General features: G+C 51.9%; 1 long non-coding RNA gene across 2 annotated transcripts; it reads right to left on the bottom strand.

Moving 5' to 3' along the window:
- Positions 1-8944: 8944 nt before the first annotated feature.
- On the bottom strand, positions 8945-14825 carry LOC144224505 (uncharacterized). 2 transcript variants are annotated; one of them, XR_013333066.1, is made up of 5 exons: positions 14521-14825; positions 12747-12913; positions 11388-11471; positions 9490-9590; positions 8945-9192 (listed from the first exon to the last, which is right to left on the bottom strand). It is a non-coding gene; the product is annotated as an uncharacterized LOC144224505 (long non-coding RNA). The 2 variants fall into 2 exon arrangements; XR_013333067.1 differs by lacking the exon at positions 11388-11471.
- Positions 14826-24435: the final 9610 nt, after the last annotated feature.

Raw genomic sequence — 24435 nt, 5'->3', positions numbered from 1 at the left:
TCCCCAACCAGCTAGAGCTTTTTATGAGGCTCTCAATGAAAACACTGAACCGCATAGACATCTGATCAAGGCAAACATCTGGAGATGCCAGTGGCAGATGCCCAATTATGCTGAGGCTGATGAATGGGCACGGAGTTATTTGGGGCTCAGCAGCATCATTCAGCTGGGCCCGCTGCTACTTAGGCGACAGGCTTCCCCGCTCCCAGTGCACCATGCTGGCCTGGAGGGGGCTGGGAAGGCTTGCCCATCCATCAGCCCAAGTACTCCAGCTACACACAACCACAGGTCTGTTGCCCTGTCCCCAAGGAAGAAGAGGGACAGGTTAATTCACTTTCTCAGTTGCTTATCCATTTCACAGAAGTAGCATATTATCTATAAGAAAGTGTTAATTATACCGTATACCATCAAATGGCATTAAGTGATAACCAGACGTTCAGGAGGTTGACATGTATATTTTTCAAGTAGCTCTGTGATTTATTATCTAATTTAGGTAAACGGCAAATAGTGATATCATAATAGTCCCCCTTTCTTCTGGTTTCCGCCTCATTGTCTCTGGGTATAGAATAAGAAATGAATCATCAAATGAGCCCCATGGGAAGAATGACAGGCTAGCTAAGGGCATAGGCTCTAGCGACACATCCCTGAGGCTTCCAATCCCGGCCTTGCTGCTGACCAAGGGCAAAAGCTGTGACCTCTGAGGGCTTCCAGACTAGGACTGAGTTGCGGATTGAGTGAGATACGCTGTGAGGCACTGTGTCCGGCATAGAGAATGTGCTCCTCCTGGGTTAGTTGTTGAGTCTTGGCTGGAGGGCAGAGGGATGCCTCAGGTAAGGCCCAGCTGGGAGAGGGGCACATGCCCACAGCAGCCTCCAAACTGCCCCCAGAGAGGAGCAGGGAGTGAAGTGAAGGTCTGACCATGAGGGGCTGTGTCTGTGCTACGCCATCCTGCGGCTGAGCCGGCACGTCTCCGGAGCCTGTGCCGTGTTTATTGATGTTTATGAAAGAGGAAAAGGCCTCTCAAGCCACATACTTTACCCCAAGCCGCCATGCTTATCTGAATGTAGCTGGGTTCATGAGGAGGGAGAACCAGAAGGCCTCCCAGACAGAATGATTCTGTGCATCTCTTATTTTTTTTTTTTAATGTTACTTATTTTTGAGAAAGAGAGACAGAGCACAAGTGGGGGAGGGGCAGAGAGAGAGAGAGAGAGAGAGAGAGAGAGAGGGAGACACAGAATCCAAAGCAGGCTTCAGGCTCCGGGCTCTCAGCACAGAGCCCAACCCAGGGCTGGAACCCACGAACCGTGAGATCATGACCTGAGCCGAAGTCGGACACTTAATCGACTGAGCCACCCCGGCGCTCCTGTGCATCTCCCTTCATAAAGCCTGGCCAGGCAGCCGGCAGAGGCGTGGGAACTGTGCCGGCCAGGCCAGCAAGACCGAAGACGGAGGACCGTGAGCCCCAAGCCTGTGACCCCAAACCCTCATTAAAACACCTGTCTGGGGGGAAGAAACCCTGCTGTCTGCACCCAAAAGCTAGAGATTAAACAAATGATAAATCTCCAAAGTTAAAAATCCAATCAGCAGGAGAGGGAAATCCCATTTTCTTTTTTTTCTTTTTTTTTTTTTTTTTTTTTTTTTTTTTTTTTTTTTGGAAATCCCATTTTCTGAGAGTCAGCAAACATCTGGGTAGGAGCCAGGTTCTGCCCCAGCGCGGCCCACAGAGCCTGCACGTGTGCACCGTGTGACTGGAGCTACGGGGAGGAGGCACGGCTTCCCCACTCCTAGCCAACAACAGGGCCTCCCACAAGGGTCCAGGTCACTAGAGTGGCCTCTTCAAGTACCAGTCCCTTTTTGTTTCCTGTTTGGAAACAAACATAGAAAAGCTTTCTTTTCTATGTTATGTTCTTGGAGACACTGTTTCTTGCTGTCATGACGCCCCCGGGTTCTGTACTGGGCTGAGCTGCAAACACAACAGCTTCTGGGAGGCTAGTGCCTCAATGGCAGGTGGGCCAGCCATGCAGGTGACTCCCTCCTCCTCCAGGAGAGACCCCGACTTGACCCTACAGTCCTGCTACTGCAAGTCCCTTGCCAGACCCTCCCTGTGCACCACTCCCTGTACCCCACCCCTCCTTGTGTTTTCCAAACTGCGGTCATGAGGATATCAAGAGAAAACAGAGAAACCAGGCCAGGGTTTGTAATGCTACCTGCCATCCCGGCCATGCCGCAGCCCTACCAGGAAGTGCTGGTTCCCTGGAAAACAAGGTGTGTGGGCTTTCCAACAGCTCTCGGCCTCAGCCCTGCCGACTCCCCTGTAACTCTTCTAATCACAGGCCCTCTGTAAGGATGGGAGCCTCCTCTCCTTCTTACAGGAAGATCCAGTGGAATACTCTTCAGGGCATGATGCCTGGCCATGGGTTTTAAAATGAGCCAGGGGTGAATTATCTTGCAAGTGATGAGACATCAGCAAATCGATTCTAATTCACTCCATTTAAAATTTTTGTTTTCCATAAAGGATTAGGTTAGGAAAGAATTTAATCACACCAAATCCACTTCCAAAATGGTTCCAGATCCTAAGTTCAAGAGTAATGATCAGAAGAAAAGACTAAAAGCCCTGGTGTTGAGCACTCATGTGTAGTACTTAACTGATCAAACCAGCCTTCCTGACACCAAGCAGCAGCCTTCCTTCAGGCTGGGGGTGCTGTCTTTGGTGTTTTCGAGCACAAATGAAGACATAAGTAGAGGTGAGATCAGTTCTGACCTGCAGCTAATTTGCAACGATGTCTACTATGAGCCACGTGCTGTTCTGGGTGCCGTGGACAAAACAGATGGAAGCAATGCCTTCGTGGAGCTTCACTTCCCAGGGGAGGAAGACAGACAATGTGGAAATGCATCATGTGTTAAGTGCTGAAATTTTGGAAAGAAAAATGGAGGAGGGTAAGGGCAGAGAGAGTGATGGAAGGGGTGTGAGTTTGCACAGGGTGGCACCGGCTATTCTAAGGGGGTGGCATTGGAGCAGGGACCTGAATACAGTGAAGGAGTGGGCCACGTGGATGGTGGTGGCAGGTGTTATAGTGGGAGCAGAGGCGTGAGGCCATAGGCATCAAGGCGCTGGGTACGCGCCATGCTGAGACAGCATCTACAAATCCACTCTCCAGCCTTGAGGGGCAGGACTAGCTTGTCATCAGAGGAACAAAGCCTCCTCACTAGCAAGTCAGCAGAGTGCGTCTCTGTCCAAAGAGCCATTCTCGCTCTTCTCAGCAGCTTCTTGGAAGCCTCCTAACTCAGCACACACTGGCTTCCCAGGGGAATGATATTCCAATTTAGGGTTGCATTCCTGACTAAGACACCAGTGTCCAGTCAGGCTCTGACCAGCCATTGCCTTAAACACTCCCTCAGGGCACCCACAGTGCTACATAACCCGTGTGGAGGGACACCCCACATCTTCTGCCACCAGTATAATCATGTCCACTGACCTCATAGGGCCCTGCTCGGTGGGGATCCTACAGCTAGTACCAAGATGAAAAGCCCAACTGAGTCATGATGCTGGCCTGAAGCTTGTCTGCAGCCTATGACAAATGTACATGCCAGTGTCAATCCCAGGCTCAGGCCCGCCATCTGGACTCAGCCCCTTTCCTGGAACCGGCATGCCTCACACCGTCCCCATTTTATAGGGGAGAGAAATGAGGCCTATCTGAGGAGGTGGGGCACTTTATCACTCAAGGTTCCATCAAAGAGGCAGAACCACTCTAAGTGTGGTGGAATAAGGAATTTATTAAAGGAGTTAGACCTTAACATCTGTGAGAGGAGATGGGGGAGCAAGAACCCAAAGTGGAGACTTGGTGGATCAAAGGTCACAATGGGGCACCTGGGTGGCTCAAAGTCCGACTTTGGCTCAGGTTATGATCTCACGGTTCATGGGTTTGAGCCCCGTGTCAGGCTCTGTGCTGAATGCTTGCTCAGAGCCTAGAGCCTGTTTTAGAATCTGTGTCTCCTCTCTCGGTCTCTCCTCCGCTCATGCTCTGTCTTACTCTGTCTCTCAAAAATAAATAAATGTAAAAATATTTTAAAAAAATAAAAAGTGAATAAAGGTGACTAGCCTGCCTTAGTGTGGGTGAACGGCTGCTGAAGCTCACGTAGGCCCATACAGCTAAGGGAGGCTGGGGTTGGAGTCTATGGAACATTGTTGGCTCTTTGTGGCTACCGCCTCCCTAAGGTTGCAAAAAAGTGTCTGGTGTGGGCCTGGGATTGCTGTTGGTCAACTCAGCTGGCAGTTGGGAAGGAAGTAGAGATGTAAAGTTCCATCCAATGCAAAAGTAACAGATCTGGGCATCTGGGTGGCTCAGTCGGTTGAGCATCCGACTCTTGATTTTGGCTCAGGTCATGATCCCAGGGTCATGGGCTTGAACCCCACATCTGAGCATGGAGCCTGCTTAAGATTCTCTCTCAATGCCCCCCCCCCAATCTCTCAACAAACAAAAAAAAAGTAACAGATCCAATCACAGTCACCCAATAATCTGATTATTATTTGGCCTACTGTAACTTCCAAACCACCAACCAAAAGAGAGATTCTATCCCACTCAGAGCTAGGAAGGAAGTCTGCCATATACTTAAACTCTGTAGCTAAGAGTGTTAGGATCCTCAGGCACAGAAGGGGCAGGAACAGCCACCCCTGCCCACCATTTGATCACCCAGGTTGGCTTTTGAACAGGAAGGTGTTCCAGGTGTCCAGGCTCTTGTGTGTCCAGGCACTTCAATCCTCCGGATTTGAAGGATGAGCCACGGCAGGATGAGGCTGAGGTGTGCAGGTGGCCAGTCTGAAAGATGCCCTTGATTGTGTCTGGAACACGAGTGTATCTAATAACGTACAATACTGGAAAGGTTTGTCTCTTCCACTTAATTTTTTTTAAACTGTCAGCAAATGGGTTCTTCTTGCCTGAGTGTAATCCAGCCACCATTGTTGAATAACTCACAGGACCAGCTTCTGTATCTTGATAAATGTGACTTAGAGCCACTATATCGAATTAGGAGCTGATTATATCTGATTTACCCTGTAACAGAGTTAGGTCCATTTCCTAGGATGGAGCAGAAGGGCCTGATGGTCACCAAACTGATCCATAATTACCTCATAAAATTGCAGTCCAAATGGGTCATGTCAACAAGGGCCCCCAACTAAGGGGGGGTCCCAGCAGAGCTGGGCAGGACTTGACAAGAACCACCACAGCCGCTGGTACCGCCACAGAGCTCCCAACACTTACCCAGGGCCACGGCGCATGTTCTTGAGGGTGGCCCCTTCCAGAGGCCACTTGTCAAGCGCAGGAGGTGGGTGCAGGAGGCTCTGTGGCAGGGTAGATTGAGAAGAGGTCTGGTTTCAGAGTCAGATGGAGCTGGGTTCAAACCCCACTTCCTCCACTGGGATCTTGAGCAGCACGCTTCATCTCTCAGGGTTTCAGGTACCACATCTGTACAATGGCGAAAACAGGAGCCGCTCTGCTGTGCCATAGAGTAGAGAGGCGTGATGATGTCAGGAACTTGGCCTCAACCCCACACACTCAGGAGCTTCCGGGTATCGTGGACATCTCCGACATACCCATTTGTAATGAGATGCTCTTCTCTAGACAGGTCATTACAGAAGCCCTATCAATACCTGGCTGCTGGGGGAGTCGTCCGTTAATGAGGACAGGCAATGACAAGCTGGTAGGGAGGGCAAGAAGAAGATGATTGGGCACCAAGTCCTCCCGGAGCATGGGGACACCTACCCAACCCCACATGGCAGACAGCTGCCTCTGGGGCGGCCTAGGCCTGCCGTGCTCTTCTCTATAGATGTTTCCAAGATGGGATGGATGGCGCTTAGCTCTTCTGTACCTTATGGGACTAGAAGTGATTCCCTCCAGCCCCACTGTCCCCCATCCCGAGCAGCAGACATGGCAGGGACAAGGTGACCAGATGTGCAGTGGGGCATGAGGCTGGGGGGCAGTGGGAGCAGGAATGTGCCCCCCACCCCCACCTAAACCTTCATCTGCAGCCTGGACAGGCCTGATTCTGAATCCTGAAGTGACCCCCCCCACCCCCACCCAGAGAGACAGTTTTCTTCCCTCAGTGTTTGAAAGAGCGTCCCAGAGCCTCCGGAGAGGCTCTGCCGCCCCAGGAGGCCTTGCGCAGAGCCAACCGCTACAGCCTCAGTGTTTCAAAATGATTCAATCGACAGAGGGACTGTTCATCAATATTTTTAAAAAGAAATGTAATTAGAGGTTGGTGAACCCCCAGAGTTCCCGGCCACAGATGTCAAAGGCTTCCTTGAACTGGAGCTGGGAACGGAATGAAAATCAACCGCAGACGTGGTCTGTCGTCGTCGTGTGTCCTGCACAAACCCCACCCGACAGGCGCTCCCCACTGAGCCTCATAAAGGATTCTGTGGAATCTAATGGAATGGCATGTCACATACGTCCACATGCTTTCATTCCTAGATGGGTTTTCTTTCTAAACTTGGGAATGTGGATTTCTATTTTAAGAACACTAATTACTGTCCAACTTTAACCTATTCATCAACAACAACAACAAAAACCCCAACTTTGAAATGAGGAAAGGAAACAAAAGTAATTTATGGAGTAATTTGGTGTTCACCTCCCTTAAGTTTGCCTGAGAACATTTGTCTAATGCATTTATTTTTGCTCAAGAGAAGTGAATAGCTGGCTTTTTGGTGGTTTCGGAGAACGAAGTGAGGGCTGGCCACACTTGCCTTGGAGATGTCAGCTGGGGCCACCTCAGGCCAGGATCCCTCCTCGCAGATCAAAGAGGTAGTGTCAGGAAGGTAAAAATAGAGTGAGGGACTCGGCAACAGCTTTGACACATGGTTTTCTCATCCAGGACTGCCACATAGGGCCCTCCTTTTCCAGCTACTCTAAGCGCATATGAAAAAAGTAAGATTATCTGAGAACTAAATAAAAAAACACAGGGCTATATTTTAGCCATCTTTTTTGCATTCTTCCGCCTTCTCCCAAGTGCTCGTTTTGGCTCCCCTTTCTTCACCAAGACAAAAATGGGATGAGTCCCATGGTTCTGCCCATTCACCCCCTTTGTCCTCTGCCTGCCCTCATCCACAGCTGTGGCTGCAGCACGGGGTCCATGTGGCCATAGCTCAGGCACGTTCCACACACCCATCTGCCTCTTGGATGGTCCCCCTCCTCCTATGAGGTCCCTAACTTCCCAGAACCAGATTCAGCACCTACCGTGGGGCATATTCCTCCCTGCAGCTGTTCTTCCCCACAGCCTGGTCTGAATACTGGTGGCCAGGACTGTTTGATATGTGACCCTGGTCTCAGCCTCTTCAGAGGCAGGGACGGGAGCAATGGGCACTCCCTATGGGAGTCCCTAATAGTAAGCGTGCGGAGACTGGGGAGGCTTCCCTGAGAAAGGGACACACCAGCTCAGGCCTGAAGGGGAGCAGCCAGCCAGGCAAGCAGGGGTTCCAGCGTGAGGGGACAGTGTGAGCAAAGACCTGCCTTGAAAGAAACCAGGGACCGCAGGAGGAGACAGGAGGGCTCTGGAGGCACGAGCAGGGAGGATGAGATGAGTAAGGAGTGACACAGGAGAGGGTGGTGGGCCCCAGGCATGGGTTTTATCCGGGGGGTGTTTTCAGCTGGAAGGGTGCTGGGGTTTGCAAGTAGAAAGAGGATTCTGGCTTCTGTGTGGAGAACGAATGGTGGAGGCAAGGCTGAAGGACCCAGTGAGAGATGATGGGGCTCAACCAGGGTGCCCCCAGAGACATCCCCTAACATTATCTCTGTCTGACTGCTGCTGGCTCACACCTTCCCAGCCACCCCAGCTCTCTGCCCAGACAGACATTCAAGACAACAATCCATGGACCGATTCGCACTCAGGTATTACGAACAAATGGTGGCGCCATCCACCTCATATCTCTCTGGGACACAGGAAGGTGGTGGCAAAGAGGGAAGGGTGGTGGCTACCAGCCTTCCCAGACCCCTGGAGGGGTTCTATCCCGGTCTGTGGGTGCCTTCTGAGCATTAGGGAGCCTTGTGGGGGGTCAAAACTCTGGCCAGGATGGGGCCACAGATAATAAGTCTTAACCACAGAATCTAAGTTCTGCCACACTAGCACCGGATTCACACTAGCTGTGTGATTCCAGAATCTCCCTTTATGCATGGCAATCTAAGTGATGCACTAGTTCAAACAATTGGTTTGAACCAATCTCATAGCTCCTGCTGTGCCACCTGGTACACACAAAGGGGATCGAACCTTTGGGTAAGTGACATTCTGGTTTGGCTAGTGTGTTCTCTGAGTGTGTTTCAGGGACTGGTCTCTTTGCTCAGTGCTCAGGGGGTTCTAGGCTACAAGTCCAATGCATGGGTGTGTGATTGAGGAATGGGGGCTGGTGCCAGGTAGACCGACAGGGGAGGGTGTTCCAGACTCTGGGAACAGCATGTGCAAAGACATGGAGGCGTGAAAGAGCATGGTATGTTCCTGGAAAGATGAAAGCTAGAGGTTGGGGCCGTGAGAACAAATCAGTGGGAGGGAAGGAAAGGCAGAAGTGAGGCTGAGGAAGGCTGGGCCCCATCATCAAGGGCCCCCAAACCAGGCGAGGTGGATGGATTCATTCTGTGAGCAGAGGGAGATCTGGAGGCACTGGACAGCATGGAGGGGCAGAGAGGACTCAGCAGTTCGTAGTAGAGATCCCAGCTTGGACGTGAGCATGGTGGACGCTGGCTGGGCCCACTGAAGCTTCCATGGGACTGAATTCCACCCTCGGCCTTCCCTCCACTGCTTTTAGTCTCCCTCTATCTTTCTTCTTTAACTGCCACTAATAGAAAATCAAATACTTTTTAATTGTTTAATATAGTTCCTTGTTTCTAATCTAAAAAAATTAGTAAGTGGAATGTTTTCTATTTCCTTCTCAACACAAAAAGCAAAGTTATCTGTACATGATCTCTCATGTGTATGAATGTCTAGGTTTTTATTTTCCCTTGGTATATTTTTAAAAAGCCATTTCAAGCATCAGGATGAGATTTGGCAACAGCTCTTTGGTGCCCAGCTGCCCCTTGTGCCCTCCATGCCACCCAAGAGAGCTCAGGCTGGGTGGCACACCGGGGCTCATCACCCAAGGGCTCAAGGAAGACCCTGACCCAGCAGCTCTTCACCAGCATCTGCAGATCTTCTCTCCAAGCCAGAGCGCACGTTCTGAAACCCCAGGATGATGACATTTTGATAAAGTTTTAAAAAGCGATCTCACTTTGCAAGACAAACAGCTAATAAAATAGATTCTTTTTTGGTAACCACCCATACACCAATCAATCTGTCACTCGGAAAACTGTTTCCTGAGAGGTGTGAAATGAGGCCACTTTGGAGTTCTGTGGGAACAGAGAGACCCCAAGACGCCTTCTACTCCCAGGTTACACTTGTCGCCCCAAAACAGGGAAACTATCAGATTCAGGGTACAGGAAATACACAGCTGATTAGTTGCTCATCAATACCAACCTTTGAAAAGATGAGCAGGAGGCGGCTGACCCAGTGTTTACATGCAGCCGGCCCACGCCGTCACATGTGTATCTTGCCTCTGTTTCTTTTCAGTTCCTTCCCTGTTGGGAAAAAATTTTAAGTAAACATTTCCCACCTAGGGGGCTTACCGAGTGAGTCATACCATGGGGGCCTCCTCTGTGCTACAGCCTTTCAAGGAAGAGCTCAAAACAAAGGGCTGTTTCAGCACCACCAACAGAAATCAAAAGGAGAAGCCATAGTCATAAGACATGCCCCCTCTGCCCACCGAGGCCACCCTCAGAATAAAGAGACCCTCACCTCCTGTGTGCTATCTTTGTATCTCTGCTTAGCTGCTGTGTGCCTCTTCTACCTTTATTTTCCCTTAACTCTAATTCCCTCACTGCTTTAAAGAAAAAAAAAAGTCTCATTATATTGTACATAGAACAAAGTTTAAGTCATCTTAAATCTTTTTTGGAACAAGATGGAATAAATGGTCCTTAACCAGAACCTCCCTCAAAGCAATTCTAACTGCAGAATTCTGCTGCACCAAACCTAGCAGCTTAGCAAGCCCCTGCAAGTGCTAAATGCAGAACAGCAATGTCTGTATACAGTAGGCCCTCAATAAATGCTCATGAATTTGTTTTTTAAATGATGGAATCTGGGGGCGCCTGGGTGGCTCAGTCGGCTAAGTGGCCGACTTTGGCTCAGGTCACGATCTCACGGTCTGTGGGTTCGAGCCCTGCGTCAGGCTCTGTGCTGACAGCTTAGAGCCTGGAGCCTATTTCAGATTCTGTGTCTCCCTCTCTCTCTGCCCCTCCCCACCTCGTGCTCTGTCTCTCTCTGTCTCAAAAACAAATAAACGTTAAAAAATTAAAATAAAAATCATTACTAACAGGAACAGATCAGGACCAAAAAACAAACAAACAAAAAAAACAGTGGTGGTGGGGGGGAGGGGGGCGACTGTAACTCCATGGTGGAAATCATGAAAGAATTGAAACATGTCTGGAAGTAGTAGTTGGAATAACTGAAACAATAGAGCTGAGAAAGCAGTGATGTTGAGGACAAAGCAAGACATCAAACCAGAAATACAGACAATGACAACAATCAGAGGTACACATAACCTGCTGGGAAAGGGAAATGGTGTCACAGCCCTACAGAAGTTGAAAAAAAGATAAGCGGGGTGAGGCACATGATGAGGGAAACCTCAGAAAAGAAACAATACAAGAAAAGTTTCCAGAGATGAAAAAACAGCTCAGCCTAGAAATAAAGAATGCACACTGTGCCTTTCAAGTGTAACTCTGAGAGAAAGAAATCAGCATTTGCTAGTTACAATGTGGAGTGATACATGATCTGGCAGGCTGAAGGGAGATATGTTCTTTTGCAATTGGGTAAGAATGACCAAAGAACTGATGTCACAAATAATGAAGACAAGATGAATCTCAGGAGGAAATGGGCAGCAATTTGAACCACACATGAGTACCCTAACCACATGTCAGTTATGCTACTAAGGCTCTGGGTAAGTAGAAGAAAACAGACTCATTTGTAAACTGAGGAGAATTTGTGCACAATTATACAACAAAAAAGAGAGAAAGAATGGTTGACTTTTTACAAAAATATGAAAGACAAAAGCTGATCTAACACTCATTGGAATTAGAATGGACCAGCTGAAAAAGAAAGAATAGTGATCTGACAAAATGCAGCCACTCCTAATATTTAATCTACACTCTAATAATTCCCCAATCCTGCTCCAGCCCAGACCTGTCTGCTGAGTTCTGGGTCAGAATATCCCACTGCCACCAGGGCACATCCACACACGTGTCCCTCAACACCACAACCCTGCCTTTACCCACCCTACCCCTGGCCAGTGAGCGACTTCAGCACCCATACAGCTGGCTGACCTGGAATCCTCTGAATTCATCCCTGGTCCTCCCATGCTCGCCATGCTCAATCCCATCCACCTGTGTTAGTCAGCTCAGGCTGCCCTAACAAAATATCAGACGAGGGGGTTTAAACAACAGAAATGTATTTTCTTACAATTCTGGAGGCTAGAAACCCAAGATCAAGGTTCTGGCTGATTGGGACTCTGATGAGATCTCTCCTTCTGGCTTTGCAGTCTTCACATGACCTTTCCTCAATGCATGGCTGAGGCCCTGGGAGCTTTCAGATGTCTTTTTTTTATAAGGAGACTAATTCGATTGGATCGTGGTTTCACCCTTATGACCTCATTTAACTTTAATCACTTCCTTCGGGTCCTCATCTCAAATACAGCCACCTTGGGGGTTAGGGCTGTAGTATATGAATTTGATGGGGGGGCAGCTCCTCTCACAGGCCATTCCTAGCAGTGACTCTGGGGTACTTCTGCACCTGGCCAATAAGGTCTTGACCCAGTGCACAGACTGGCCATCTGAGTATGCCTATCCAGCCATGCCTCTCCTCTTGCTGTGGTGTTGGAAGTTTAGGGGTAACTCCTTCACCAAAGTTCAGTCGAGACCTTTCCCCAAGGCCAGCAGCTGCTTCTCACCCTCACCCCAAGGGGCTTCCACCTAGTGGAACCAGCCTAGTCCCAGGCTGATCCTAACACTCAGCTGAAGGGCTGTGTGACTTTGTGAATGTTTCCAAACATCTCTGGGCTGAAACCTCATCAAAGATACTTGGCCCCAGCATTACTATGTAGATAAATAAATCAACCTCCTAAGGTGTCAGGCCCTTTATACACACTATTTCTGGAACTTTAAAAGTCAGAGGGAAAGTAGAAACTGTAGAAAGAAAGTAGAAACTGAGACTTGGAGAGATGCCCTGCCTGAGGAGGCCACTACTTCCTGGTCTAGGGAGCACGTCGACCCTCCACAGCTGCTTCTGCTGATGGGCCGTCTCAGGAGAGGTAGAGGCATCCAGGAGCCGGAACCAAACATCTAAGGACATGGTCTCACTTGGAGATGTACATCCATCGGAGGTCACCCCAGGTGCTGGTCTGCGGTCTAGGGGCCTGTGGGCTAGAGGCTGCTGGTGGACAAGCAGGCAGGCGCGTGCCTAGGACCACTGCTGGGTCGCCAGACACTGCCCCGCTGTGCTGGGTAAACAGCCCACTTTCCATACCCGCCCCCCAGGCCCGCCCTGCCCCACTCCCACCGCCTATTTAAACAGGAGGCCCCGACTCCACCGGGCCCAGGCACCGCCAGCTTCCGGAGCTAGGAGAGCAGCCCTGCAGGCCTCGCTCCCTTGGGGATGAAAGGTCCTTCTGTTTCACCATTTCCTACCGGTGCGTTTTGAAGGGTGATGCTGAGCTGGGGGTGTAGCGGGAGCCTGTTCTGCTGGCCTGCGAGTGTATTGAGATGTGTAGTTGGCCCGAGGGAGGCGCTGATTGAATTTTTCCCATTTTGAAACCCTGACTTGATGTGATCTTATTTTCAAAGAGGGTGAAAGCCTGTAGTTTGTGAAAGGACAGAGGAGAGCATTATTTCAAAACAAGGTCTGGCTGAGAATATCAATGATCTGACATGTTTTTCTTTTCTTTTGTGGTAAAAAAAAAAGTCCTGTAATTTCAAGGTTGTAGAGATTCCGTTTCCCCTTGGGATCCCCTCCCTAAATAGTTCCTGTCAGTTAATTCTATTTTGAAAAACCACGTAGAGAATGTTTTAGAAGAGTTTGGTGGGGAAGAGAGGTTGTGTAGCTGGAGGGGGACAGTTTGGAGAACGTCTGGGGACAAAGGGCCTCCTTGAGAAACTTCTCCTTGAGAGATGAGGAGCTCCTCCCCACGAGAGCGTGGTGGGAGCTGAGAGTTGCATAGGCTGCGATGGCCCAGGAGGGGACTGCCTCCTCCACGTCCACTTCTAGATGCTTGCCAGCCACTGGCCTAGGATCAGGTCAGCCCGGGAAGAGGGTGGACAGAGGGATATGCAGGTCATCAGCCCACGGAGGGTGAAGAGGCAGACATCCCAGGTACAGGGGGACAAGACCTGCCTTGGAAGCCACCCTCTGACCTCCCGGCAGGCTGGACTCCCCAGGCTACAGGTGGGGAGGGATGTCTGCCAGGTGGTTAACTCAGAGGAAAGAAGCTAGGGTGCCACGTGGGAGAAAAGGCTCCTAGGGGAAGACAGGCCCCGGGATCTATGGCTTCCTTCTTCCCACCCTAATCTGGCAACATCTCATGCTCATTTGATCCTGGTTATAGCTGCCCAGGATCCTGGAGTGATCCCCACCCCGGTGTTCCCGAGAAGGGGGCATCTGAGGCTCAGACCCAGGACTAGAACCCAGGTCTCCCTGGAGCTTCTCTATATGGATTGCTAGGCAGGGGAGAGCCAGTTGTTTGCCACGTGAAGAAGCACTCCTCCAGCCCTTCTGCGACATCTTTGGCTTGTGGGCAGAGGGACGGGGACTTAAATTTCAGATTCTTCTGAAATACAGTTTGGGTGATTTGCAAACTAAGTGTATATAAAGGACGGAAGCTGGTCCAGAAGAGTGCTGGGGAGTAACGGTTGCCTTGAGATGTGGTGGAGAGGGCTTTGGTCCTGGCAGCCAAACTGGCTGGAGAAGGTGGAGGGCCAAGGAGCGCTGCACACGGAGCCCGGCGGGGTGGGGGTTGAACTTGCAGGGCCGGGTCCAGGAGGGGGGGCCGGGAGCCAAGGATGGGGGTGAAGAGTAGAGGACCTGACTTGGGACTGGAAGGCGGGGCTAAAGAGTCAGAACAGCGCCTCAAGCCAGGGGGCGCGGTCCATGAGGTGCCTCGGGGCTACGAGGAGGGGGCGGGGCCAGAGTGTCAAGGGCGGGGTGAATACCCGAGGCCAGGGCAGGGTTAGGAGGGCGGGGCGGGGCCAGAAAGCGAGACCCAGCTTACCAACCCCCACGGGGCGCGAGTGTCTGGAGCTGCTGATGCTCAGACACAGCCAGCAGGAGATACAGAGAGTCAGTGGCATTTTGTCCAAGGCACCACTTCACAAAAGTGCCCTCCCAACCATCTCCCAAGTAGACCTTGTTGAGGTCACGAAGTGTCTCTGCTGAGCGTCCCCTAGGCCAGCCTACCTTCACCCTTACCTGCTGTGAAAGTTTTCTCTTTCCACGCAGCTTCCTCCACCCGACCCGGTGGCTACTCTTCTACCGCCTGGGTTCATCGCTCTCCCACCGCTACGTATCTTTGCGAGGCTGAGATTACGGCGAGCTCCTGGGGAAAGCTCCGATTGTTCTAGCTTCCCCTATCAGATCAAACCCAGGCCTCGAGGCTGGAGCTCCGAATCAGCCTTTCCCCGCCCCCAACCCCGCACATCCTCTGCGGCCAGGCCCAGGTCCAGCTGTCCAAGTGGAGGTCTCATCCCTGCCGCCCAGTCAGGCAGAGCGCTCCCCACCTGACAACCCTCCGACCCCCAGGCCTGTGCACATTTGTCTCAGAAACCTCCGCCCCCATCCCCTCTGGCTGCACTTCTCCTGCAGGGCAGCCCCGTCCACACCCTCTCCTTGGCGACGCGGAGGGTGTGGCACTGCCTCTGGCGCAGGTGGGGCCCCTTGGTCTTTGTACCTAGCTCACCTGTTCTGGGCTGCTGGGTGGCTGTCGGTTGAGTTCCGGACACCTCTGTGAACCGCTCATCTCCTTTCAGGTCCTGACTGCAGTGGCGCCCCCTCTTCAGAGGAAGATCAAGAGGGTCCCAGCGACTCCTCTTCAGGTAAGATAGGGGCTTCCTGAGGGGGTGGGAGGTGCTCTCCAGGACTACCCCCGTAGGCTAATTACTGTTTTATATAAAGAGGTGCTGGGTGAGATTGTTTAAGAAAAGGTTCTGCTGCTTGGTTTAAAAGTTTGAAAACATCTGTGGAGTAAGCCATCAGGGGGCTGGGAGTCTGGTCCTGTGCAGAACTCCCTCTTGTGGAGTACAATGCCAGTGGAGGGGGTATCTCACACACCCAAATCTATGGAGAAAATACAAATTCCTTTGATATATAGGGAAATAATTGAGGTAGCACTTCATTAAAATGAAGGAATACAAGTTAAATATCTTGGGAAATGTAACCAGTTATCATTACCCACTAAACTATTGAAAAATGCTTTAATTGCTTAAAACCCAGAGCTGGTAAGGATGCTATGAAACAAGTACTGTCAAACAACTGGTGGAAAGCAATTTGGGTAGGGGGTAGGGAGCTGACACTTGTCACTCATCAGGGGTTCCTATTAATCTGCCTACTAGATGCCCAATACAGCTATAGTCAAGTGATGGGATAAAATATTGAGTGCTTGCAGGGGGACACAGTCCTCAGAGTTAGAAAACAAAACCTGCATTCTCTGGGACTGGAAGTAGAGGAGAGGCAGGGGGCTGAACAGCTCCCAGGCTGCTAGTGTCACACTCATAAGAACAGGGCCCCCGGTCTACACAGACAATCCATAGGGCCACCTATGACCCTTCCTCCTTTTGCTTTGAGGAATGGCATTTGCCAACATTTCTCAAGTTCTGTCTCATGCTTGGTAAACCTGAAGATGTGAGGGGCTGGTCACCCTTCTTGTGTGCAAGACTGCAGATGTGTGCAGTAAATAAATGCACAGAAACCACCAGCTGTCAGGAGAGAAATGACCTGTTTCAGCCAGGTCATGGTCCTCTGGCTATAGAATGGGACTGGCTGGGGTTTGGTAAACAGGATGTCGTTGTGACCTTCCAATCCTGAGCCCCCCTGCTGAGGACTCATCCCAGCACACAGATGGGGGCTACCAGGGAACAGCCTCAGCAAAAGCATGGAGGCCTAGAAGGCTGTGGTGGCCCCTGGGACTTCAGAAATAGGAGGTGATGCAGAGCCATCAGGATGCTGGGTCTATGGGGTCAGCAGCAGCCACTGAAGGGTTGTGGACTATTGTGTAGTTTTAAAGGATCCCAGTAGCTGCCATATGGACCAGAGGAGGGGAGGCCAGCTGCAGGGGGACAGGTGGGAGGGGGCGGGGCCTGACCTGGACATAACTCTGGGAATGGATATGAGGGCCCAGGGAGGCAGAACCATGGTCTGGTGGGAAGAGCCATGGTACAGAGGATGTCCAGAGCCTCAGGGACTATTCAGGAGACAGAGCTGCTGGTGGGGCAGTGGAGGAAGAGGTCATCTGTCGGGAGAGACACCAGGCAACAAATGACCCTGAAGGATCAACCAAGAGAGGAGAAAAGAGTCAGAGAAAGGTCTAGCTCCTCAGGGTGGGCAGGGGAGGAGGAGACAAGAAAGGGCTTTGAGAAGAAGCAGTCCCAGAGACGGGAAGGATGGTGACCCCAGGACCAAGGGCGGAGAGCTGAAGGATAGATGAGGATCAAGTGGCTTAAGCCTCCCGCTGGGCCTATTTTTTAAAGCAAACTCAGGTTGAAATTGCATAGACTGTTTTCTCATTGGAGCTGACCTCTGTTCTGGCAATTTTCTCTCCAGAACTTTACCAGAAAGCCTGGTGAGACACCCTGTCTGCCTTCTGTCTAGCGGTGAGGGTAGTGCAGGGAGCTTCAAGCTAGGGGGCTGCCCAGACCCCCAGCCATCCAGAGGGTCACTCAGCCCTCCCAGAGTGCAGGACACAGGCCCGGCCGGTGAGTCTCGGCCCTCCCTGCTCTGAGCAGAAGACTTGCTCCAGGCTAGCCCGATCTGTGTGGCGTCGGCGAGAAACCACTCGGACATTCTAAGCATTTAAGTTAAACAAGCTCAACTCAGGATAAACTGTCAGTGAATGTGTTGGATCCTCCTTCCAGGCCCATTTTCCACAGCTGCTCCTCCCCGGCATCTCCTCCCCGCCTCCTGGGACCTGGTGGGTCACTGTGGTCAGGGCGAGGCCCAGCGGGCTGGACTATCTGAGTGGCTCTGCCTCCCACATGCGTACTACATGCAGCTCTCTCGGACTCCTTCGCTTGGTCTCCCTCCCTTGCTCATTGCTTGCTCCACCCACCACCTACCACTTTCCTGTCTCCTTGCCCTCGAGAAGGACACCCCCACATTAAAATATACACACCTAGAAAGCAAAGGCTCTGCCCCCGGAAATTCCCGGGATCTTGCTGTGAAATCCCCCGTGCAGTCACAGTGCTGCATCTGACTCATCAGAGCTGGATTTTGAGCGCCCCCAACCTCCAAGCCCTCCCCCCGCCCGCCCCAGGATGCACCGCTCAGCCAGTACAACCTGGCAGTGTCTGCCCCCCAACCAGTAAGCACAGGCTGCCATATCCGTCTCCATCTACCCCACCTCAGTGGACTCCTGGCCTTCCCTCCTGCCTGTCCCTTGTGGTCTCTGCTTGGCCCCTGAAACCAACTTGTACACTGATCCCTGCAGAAGTTCCCAGTAGATTTACTTCCCCATGTCCGTGGATTTACTTTGCTACTTATATCACTAGCAGTGGCCTCTTCTCTGAGCAGAAATGGTTTCCACTGCCTCATGGTCCTGAGCAGGAGTGGACTGTTCAGTACACAGACTGAGGGGAAGGGAAGGAGTGAGCTCCCTACCTGACCTGGATTTAGGGCAGAGGAATATCATTATTGCCATTTAAAGATCTTTCTTGAAGAGAGTCAGCTCTGGAGAGTAGGTATAGTTATATGCCTGGGAAACTGAGGGCTGTTGATCAGTAGGACCTTGTTTTGGGTAAATGGATTGATTAAATGAATCCAGAAGCCTTCCTCTATTGGTCAGGCTAGGATGGGTTATGCTGCAGCTTATAATCCAAGTTTTTCTTCTTGCTCATACTACACATGGGTTAGCTGGGGTCCTGCTCCTTGCGTCCTCACCTTGGGACCCAGGCTGATGGAGCAGCCACTATCTTGAACACTGCAGGTGGCAAAGGGAGAGAACTCTGGAAGGTCTCACGCCTGCTGTTAAGGGCTCCGGTCCCACAGTGACACATCATTTTCACTCACAGCTCATTGGTCAGACAGAGCTGGTCACGTTATTCCACCCAGCCACAAGGGGACCAGGAAGTGCAAGCCTGCCTCAACGCCCAGAAAGCAGGCTCCAGCCTCTCTGGGGCCAGAGGAAGTAAGGCAGGAGTCCTATCTGAGATTTGGAGGCAGCGGGAGAGACAAAAAGGGAAATGTCTGCTCAGCTCTTCACAAAGATAAAACGTGCTTATCTTTTAAGTAGTCATTCCTGAATGGAGACATGATACTGTCTACACTAGCATGTCTATACCAGCAGTCTGGGGACAAGAAGCCTCCTTGGCCAGACCCAAGGGTTCCTATTTCCCTTTTCACAAGTGCAGGATTCAATAGCCAAGGACCGTGTAGAAAGGCTACCAGCACCAGAGGGGCAGGTGTTAGTTAGAACCCAGGGCCTCGGAAGACCCTTGGAAGGCAAGTTTGGTGGCAGCAATTAGAGGAAACCTGGGGGCTATAGATCCCCATGATCTCTTCTCCCCTGGCCTTTGCTGGGGACAAATTATGAATTCACAGTCTTATGCAAATGAAGCTCAACATCTCATTCCTGGGGGAAGCTGACTCCAGCAGCCCCCAAACCCCTCCGAGTTACACATTCTGGAGCAGGTGCTGAAACCCCACAGGCAGGCCATCTGAGGCAAGCAGTCTTTGGTTTAGCCTGAGTGGGGTTTCCTCTCTCAGGGGGAGGGAGCTCTTGCCTGTTCTCTCAGAGCGAGGGGCTCCGGTGGTACCGGGTGTGAGGGCCCCGGACGAGGGCCTGAGTGCTCAGTGGTACGTGAGACTCAGCCTCTGTCCAGAAAGCCCAGCTACCCAGGGCTGCAGGGAGGCTTGCTGAGACGCTAATGCCTGATTTTATTTACTCATTCACACTGATTTGCTTTTTTTAATCTCTGCATAAATTCTCCTCTAGGACTCAGTTTGTTAAATGTTCTTTGCATAGAAAACTTTAGGCTGAATGTGAAATGATTCCCTTCAGAAGAATTTTAGCAAGTCTGTTCTGTTTTAGGAAGGTTTGTTGTCTTCATCTGTGTTCTCTGGTGCCTTGAAATGCCTACACACCGCTCAGTCGGCCAATCCATTCTAGGAGCAAATACTGTACTTGAAATGCAGCTGAACACTGGGTCTGCATAAATCCTGCCATTTGTGTGGACTTGTATTTAAAGTTCTACTCCCACAGAAAGTATGTTGTCATTTCTTCTTAAGCAAAGGATGTTCCAAGCCTTGTTCAGCTCATGAACCATTGCCATCAGCCCTCATGTCAGGGAAGCAGGGACTTCGCTGGGACAGCAGCCTCAATAGCAGAGCCTGAGAAAAGCGTGATTCCTCCTGGTCTCCATCCCTCAGGAGGATCCCCCCTGACGGTGCAGGTAGGGCTGGCACTCAGGCCAGTCACGCAGCAGACACCCCAGAGCTCACCTGAGGCAGGTGATGTCACCTGCTGGGCAGTTCCAGCACCCCCTGCTCATGTCTGCTTGTGAGAACCAGCTCCTACCTTGCTTGAAGTAGGAGCCCCCGTGCCGGTCTATATGCTCAGCTGTTGGCACGTGGCCTCCTGATTTGGGCCTCGTTTAAGGACGTTGAAGCCTCCTCTTTGGTAGTCATGACTGCCTACTCCAGTCCTGCTCTGGAGCTGCCCTGTCAATGCACATATGGAGAAGACCCTGGAACAGAGTGATCTCAGACCTCATTTTCATCGTGGAGGAAGCATTCACCCCCAGCTTCCCCTGCCCTGGGCGCAGGTGTGGACTTAGGTGCCTAACGCCACCCAGCCTTCTCCTTAATGGCCCCCTTTCTTGTCACCAATAGTTGATTCCAGAATGGCAGGCAGTAGAGGGTAGGGTGGCCAGATCTTCAAACTTAGTCCCATTCTGTGATGAAGCACATGGTCTCAGGGCAGCAGCCCCATGGCACTGTAGCACAAGGTCTTGAATGCATAGGTATTGCTATTTTAAATATTAGATGGATTTGGGCACTCCTGGCACATATACATCCAACGTGGCCTGAGCTTTGCTTTCCAGTCACGCAAGAATCAGCTTCATCTGGGCTTTCCGAGCTCTGACACGGAAATGCCGAGGCTGGCTGATTGAAGGGGTGCCACAGAGCTGCTTGCAGCCTGTTCCTATTCTCAGAAACCACGTGACGCATTAATAGCTCCCATGGAAAGTGTCTTTTTGAAAATTTTATGGCCCCTTTGCCTGCACCTGGTTTCTGCAGAAGCCTGTGACTTAGGCTTGCACAGGCAGCCCCCACCAGGCAGTCCTGCCAGGAGATGGGGGCCCCCACAGCCCCTGCACCATCCTCAACCCCATATTTGGGAAAGCCGGGCACCTTCTTGTCGAGCAGCCAACCACACAAGGAGGAAACCTGAGGGCTCCGGCTATATCTTGAGGGCCTTTGTAACAAGGAAGTTAACAGTAGTAACAGTAACAAAAATATTACTAGAGGTGTGGCAGGCGCTGTACTGTGTTCATGCAGCATTTCCAACAACCCTGAGCTAGTGTTATTATGTTATTATGGATGCCTAACAGCTAAGAGTCAGTGGTCTGACACCTGAGTTTGTGCTTGTAACATCTGCATTGCTATCCCCTGAGGGATGCTCAAACCATAGTGGCACAAACTCCAGGCACCAGGGCCCTCAGTGTCTTCCAGAACTCAGGAGAAAGCCCCGCCCCCCCACCTTTGCCCAGTGGGCAGGCCATGAGTTGCCACAGAAGTTTTCCCAGGAGACAAACTGATTAAGAATTGAGTTTTAGAAAGATCAGGTCACTGATATATATCAGATAGGATCCCTTTGATGGCAAATGACAGAAACACAACTTTGACTAGAGCAAAGGAAATGGTAATTTGGTAACTCACTCATTAGAAAGTCTGCGGTGGTATTGTCTTCAGGCTCAGAGAAACTGGAGCTCAAAGTGTCACCAGGACTCCGCTTCCAGCCCTAAGGTCTGTTTTGCTTTGAATTAGATTTGTTCTCAAGGAAGCTTCCAGAAGCTTCAGGCTGTTTGGGCCTCCACCTCAGAGAAAATGCAGGCCTCTTTCCTGAGAGGTCCAGTAAGAGCACCTGTGAGAGCTTGGGTCCTATGACCTTGGGATCAGGGGGCTGTGGTGCCAGTTGACTTAGTGCTGCTCACTGCCCTCCCCTTGGATTGCAGTGGGGCAGACAAAAGCAGGTGTGCTCCAGCCAGAGTGGGGAGCAGACTCGGACTTGGGTCTGTGCTGGTGCCAGAGATTCCTCAGGTGCTCCCAGGCTGATGGTGGGGGCCCGATGTGCAAATTGACATGTGCCTGGTTAGAGGGCCAGCTGGGGGTGTGTAGGGTAGAGAGGAAGAGCTTCAGAAAGAAGGGGGCAGGTACTGGATCTAGCACACCTATGTCACTGGGAGTCGCTGCTATGGCACACGTGTTCATGCCAGACCCCAGACCCCAGACCCAATTTCTGTGGCTTTCAGGGATTAGCCTGGATTTGTCTGACCCGCATCACTTTGAAAAGTGTCCTCTTCAGTCTTTCTGTCCTCCCAATGACGAGTTGACTCCAAGTTTCAGCAGCTCAGAGCTCATGTTGCTATGCCAACCCGTGTGGCTGGCATCCAGGCAGAAATGGGCCGGCCCAATCTCGGCGCCGCCGGCGGATGCGAGCACATTCGGGTAATTGGATTGGAGTGATCTTCTTGGTCTTTACTGCAGAAACCTGGGGCTTGGCCCCGTGCCTATTTAGACATGAGCCTGTAGATACAGGGAGGATGGGAGGAGGTCCCTCTGCCCCAGGATTCCCAGTCCAGCTGCTGGGAAAAGAGGGCTCAGCAGGCCCAAGGACCAGAGCAAAGGTCTATATGAAGGAGGGACAGGTCCCATGCTACCTCCAACCTGGGGCAACTCACAATCCTCATCAATTTTCCCAAAAGTTCTCCAAAGCTCAGAGATCCCTCAAGACAGTTCAGGCTTCCTTCAAGCAGCCAGGGCTGGCCTTGGCCAGCAGGACTGGTCTGGCTTGCTTACTTTCCTGCTGCAGGGAAAATTCAAATCCAAAGTCAGCATTCGCCTGGGACCCTCAGAGCCCCAGAGCAGCAGGCCTTGTGTACCAGTGTGCCCGCCGGGTCCATTTCCCAGGGAGGTGGGAAGTGGGGTGGCTGTCCTGGTGCCAGCGCCACTTGGTATCCTGTAGCAGAGGTCCCGCGCATTGCAGCTTACCCATAGTGGCTGTTGGGAACCTCCCCACAATCTTCAACACCAAACAGGACAGGCCTGGCCGGGTCCTATTCCTGAGGATGCCTTCACCCCCAGGGATAGCAGATCAGCCTGTTCCTGAGTCCTCAAGGAGGTATATGGGGGAGTAGTTTTGGCTTAGCTTGGGCCTCTGAGCAGTCCAAGTCTCCCCTTCCTGTGCGGCAGCAGCTGCAGGTCAGGTCACCACAGATGTCAGTAATCCACAGGAGCAACCTGACGTAGAGCTCCTCTCTGTCAGTGTCCCGTGCCTGCCCAGGAATGACCACCTCTTCCTCTCCCATCTGGACTCCAAACCTCCCCGGGAAACTTCCCCTCCTGGCTAGATCAGCCTGCAAACCTTTCTGCTCCCTCCATCTGCCCTGGCTCTATAGACCCGTCTCCTTGTCATAGTCAGGCCCCGTCCAGTCCTCACTGTAGGGAGAGGAGCACGTTCGTGAAAGCCAGCAGCTCCTGCCTGAACAGTGCAGATGAGTCTCTGAGGCTTTGAAAGTATATCCGGTCACTCTTCAGAAGCCTAGAGGATCAGAGGATCGGCGGGGGTGGGTGGGCTCAGGCTGCCGCCAGCACAGCACACAGAACCAGCTTGTACAGTCTTCAAAATCCACTGAATCCACAGGTCAGGGTGAGCAACCAGGACACACTGGTCAGGGAGGTCCTACAAGGAAGACGAGGGAAGGATTAATACTCATGATTAGCCCTGGAAGGCAGGTATGGCTACCCCCATGCCATAGATAACGAGACAGGCTCAGCATGAGCCTGACCCCCCAACCCAAGCTGAGTGAGTGTTGAGCAGGGCAGCTGAGAGTGAGGGGGCAAGTCTGAGGTCTCCACTTTTAGGACAGAGGTTGACTCCCATGAGCCTCCCTTGGGGCACCAGGTAGCCCCCCACAGTGACCCCAGGGCTGAGGAGTCACTACGAGGAACTGAGGGAATCTGGGACTCAAGCCCAGCTCTGGAGACCATGGTATTGGAGTGGGGGAGGGGGTATCCTGAGCAACCCTGGGACCCACACACCAGGACTTATTAAGGGGAGAAACCCAGGAGTGATTGTTGCTTTGAAATAGGAACCTGAAAGAGCAATCCAGCGTGTGTGGTTGAGTGGCTATGGTTCAGTGCAAGCGGCCTTTGAGGGACCTGTCACCCTGTTCAGAGATGCCCATGGTGGACTCTGCTTGGCAAAGATGCCAGCTCTGGGACAGGGAGTTGGAGAACTGGGGCACGGAGGTGAGGAAGGCGTTCCTCCCTGGGGGACAGCCTAGGCTGGGCCACCCACAAGGTCCTGCCCCACCAGGGAGCGCAGGCAAGACAAAGGCCCCAGGGATGCAGGCTTGGCGCCCTGCTGCATCCCCCTCAGCACCCACACCCTCGGAGGCTTCTAGGGCTCTCTGAGAAGTTCTCAGCCTCTGGAGTTTAACTTCCACTCCCCTCTTTCATGGGGAAAGCGTAGATCAGACTAATTAATGTGTTGTTGTTTGTTTGCCCTCCTTTCATTTCACGGAGACAAAATAATTAACCACACAGCTTTAGAAACCGGCTCCATCCGTGGGAATTACTTTTGTGTCAACTGTTTCAGCAGCTTCTGTGCATAGATGCAGGGACTGCATGCAGGAGTGGGCGGCTGGGCAGCACCTGTGGGCTCCTTCTGTCCGAGCACTGAGGGACAGTAGGCAGGGGAGTGGCCCTGGACGGGAGACCCGGTGACCGTGAAGAGCTAGGATGCTCAGATCTGCCACATCTTAGAGGAATGCCACTGTGGCCCCCTGGGCTGCCAGCCACCTCAACCCCCCTGATGCCTGAATGGAGACGAACAGCATTCATGGGACCAGCTCATAGGAGGCAGAAAGATCAGGCCTGGCTGCTCACTGCTGT

Source organism: Crocuta crocuta, unplaced genomic scaffold, assembly GCF_008692635.1.
Source record: "Crocuta crocuta isolate KB4526 unplaced genomic scaffold, BGI_CrCroc_1.0 scaffold152, whole genome shotgun sequence".
In the NCBI taxonomy this organism is placed as follows: domain Eukaryota; kingdom Metazoa; phylum Chordata; class Mammalia; order Carnivora; family Hyaenidae; genus Crocuta; species Crocuta crocuta.
Note: the sequence above shows the minus strand (reverse complement) of the source record. Positions and strands in the feature narration are given on the sequence as shown.